The following is a 2,993-nucleotide window of genomic DNA, read 5'->3' as shown; positions in this document are numbered from 1 at the left end:
GCCCGGGAGGCCTTCCTGAGTAGTGCACCAGGGATGTCCTAACCACCACACATCACCAAGCATGTGAGAAAGCACCCAAATGTTTGTCATCATAAATAGTCATTTTCTGCTGCCATCTGCTGGGCAATTTGGTAATAACATCATAGTGCAGGTCATGAAAAGTTATTTCTGCTGCCAGCTCTTTTTTTGTTTTTTTAAATAACATGCGTGTGTATTATATCATAAAAATTTATTTTCTGCTGCCATCTGGTGAGCATTTGGGGAATAACACCCAAGTTTATGCCATTATGACAGTTTATTTCCTGACCTCAGCTCACGTGCATCTTGCAAGTAACACCAGTGTAATAAAATTTATCCTTTGCTGCCATCTGGTGGGCATTTTGGGAATAACACCAGAGTGCATGTCATTAAAAGTTTTTTTCTGTAGCTCTCTCCTGTGCATTCTTAAATCAGCACTCAAGGATGTGTTGTTATGAAGGTTTTCTCTGCTGCCATTTCATGTGCATCTTGGGGAAAACACAAGAGTGCAGCTCACGAGGTTACATGCCATTTCATGGGCATTTCAAAAATAACACCCGAGTCTGTCATGATAAAAATTTATTTTCTGCTGCCATCCTGTGGGTATTTGGAGAACACTCAAGTGTAGGTCATGAAAACTTTTCTGCCCTCATCTTGTGTGCTTTGTTATGGGAGCAGAGTATATGTAATAAGTGATTCTGCTGCCATCTGGTGGGCATTTTGGGAATAACCACAGTGGGTGTCAAAATGTGTTCTCTGTGGCTATCCTGTGTGCATTTTGAAAATAACGCTCGAGAGCATTTTCTTATAAATAGTCTAGCCTGCTGCCATTTCAGTGCATCTTGGGAAAGCAAAGGAGTGCATGTTATGAGAAGTTATTTTCTGCTCATGGCATTTTGAAAATAATATGTCAGTTATTTATCAGGACATGTCATAAAAATTTATATTATGCTGCCATGTGGTGGCCATTTTGCGAAGATCACAGCACATGTCATAAAGAATAACTTCACCTGCTATCTCGTGTGCATTTTGAAAATAAGGGTTGTGAAAAGTTACTGTCTGTAGCCATTTCATGCGTATCTTGGGGAAATCAGGGAAGTTCATGTCATGAAAAATTATCTGCTGCTGCCAGCCATCTCATGCCATTTCAAAAATTACAAACTAGTGTATGTCATCATAAAAATTAATTGTTTACTGCCATCCCTTGGGCATTTTTGGAATAACACCCCAGTGTATGCCATCATGATAATATATTTTCTGCTCTAATCTACTGTACATTTTGGAATAACTTCAGAGTGGAAGGAATAAAAAAACTACTCTCTGCTGCCATCTGGTGAGCACTTCAGGAATGACACGCAAGTGCAAGTCATCATGAACAGTCTCTGCTGCGATCTGGCCTGCATTTTGGGAGTAACACCACAGTGCGTGTCATGAAAACTTATTTCTGCTGCTGTCTCGTGTGTATATAAAAATATTACTGAAAGGCATGTTACGAATTTGTCTTCATTTTGTGTGAATATTGGGAATAACGCAGGACTGCATTTCATGAAAAATTATTCTCTGCTGCCATCTCATGGGCATTTTGAAAATACTGGTGTATGTCAGAAAAATTTATTTTCTGCCGTCATCTGGCTGGACTTTTAGAAAAAACATCAGTACTGCGCATCATGAAAATTCATTTTCTGCCACAATGTAGTGTGCATCTTGGGAATAACATTAGAGTACAATTAAGAAAAAGGCATTTTCTGCTGCCATATGCTGGAAACTTTGGGAATAGCATCCAAATGTATATTCTCAAAAAAAGTTATTCTGTGCTGTCATCCTGGGCATCACTTGAGTAACACATGTATGTACGTATGTTATCATAAAGTTATTATTTATTGCCATCCAGTGTGTATCCTGGAAATAACTAATGAGGTATGTCATCATGAAAAGTTATTTTTTCGCTGGCCAGTCCCGGGATGCGAGAGCGCCCACCCAAGGCACGCCTGGGAATCCGCCAAGACACCCGGTTCCTTAACGCGGCTGGTGCCCCCGTGGCAGAGACCATGGGAGGCTACGCACGGGCCGGGGTCCTGCCGAGCGGCCAAGACTGGGCAGGCAGGCGGCCGGAGTTCTGGGCAATCCCGGACGCGAAGGCGCCCACAGAGACCTGCCGCGAACCGGCCAAGGCCCGCGGCGAGGTGCCGTAGCGCCGCCGACACTGGCTGGCCGCCGAGTGGCCGGCGGAATCCCCCATACCCCACAGGAGGTGCGCTGCAGGCGCGGGCGTCTTCGGCTCCCGGGAGGCCAGGCTCGAGCTCTTGGGGCGGCAGGCGACAACCTCTCCCGTCTACGGCCATACTACCCTGAACGCGCCCGATCTCGTCTGATCTCGGAAGCTAAGCAGGGTCGGGCCTGGTCAGTACTTGGATGGGAGACCGCCTGGGAATACCGGGTGCTGTAGGCTTTTGCCGCCCCCTCCTTTTGCCGCCCTCCAGCCAGGGTGCCCCTAGACACCCCCGGGCCCTGCCCACTCGCTCGATGTCTCGGCGGTCCGTGATAGCCGCCCAAGCCCAAGCGCTGCCCGCGCCGCCCCGCGCCGTTGCCGGCCTCGTCTGCTCCCGTACAGCCAGCCCTGGGCTGTTTTCGCTCTCCGCTCCGGGCCCTTCCCGTCCTGGGCTCCGCGAGGCCGAGCCCCTAGACACACGCCGGCAGTGCGCTGGCATCCCCGGGATGCGGGAACGGAAACCCCCACGCGCCCCGCCGCGGGCCGCTCCGCTCCGCGCGAGGCCTCAAGTCTCGGCCCGCAGGCTTCTCCCCGCCCTTCTCACGGGACAGCCAGGTGCCCTCAGACCAGGTGCGAGGCCTCCCCGCACAGCCGAGACTGGAAGCGCGACCGACCAGCCGCGTCAGAGAGGCTGAGACGCACGAGAGCGCGCGTGCGCGCGACTGCACGGCGAGAGCCCCTCTCGCTCGCGACAGGCCGCAGCGAA

General features: G+C 50.1%; 1 non-coding gene across 1 annotated transcript; it reads left to right on the top strand.

The window, feature by feature from the left end:
- The first annotated feature begins 2,348 nt into the window (after positions 1-2,348).
- Positions 2,349-2,467, top strand: LOC111743877. The gene has a single exon (XR_002781920.1). It is a non-coding gene; the product is annotated as a 5S ribosomal RNA (ribosomal RNA).
- Positions 2,468-2,993: the final 526 nt, after the last annotated feature.

Source organism: Pteropus vampyrus, unplaced genomic scaffold, assembly GCF_000151845.1.
Source record: "Pteropus vampyrus isolate Shadow unplaced genomic scaffold, Pvam_2.0 Scaffold124, whole genome shotgun sequence".
NCBI classification, from domain to species: Eukaryota; Metazoa; Chordata; class Mammalia; order Chiroptera; family Pteropodidae; genus Pteropus; species Pteropus vampyrus.
The sequence above is the reverse complement of the archived record's forward strand: the minus strand, read 5'-3'. Positions and strand labels throughout refer to the sequence as shown.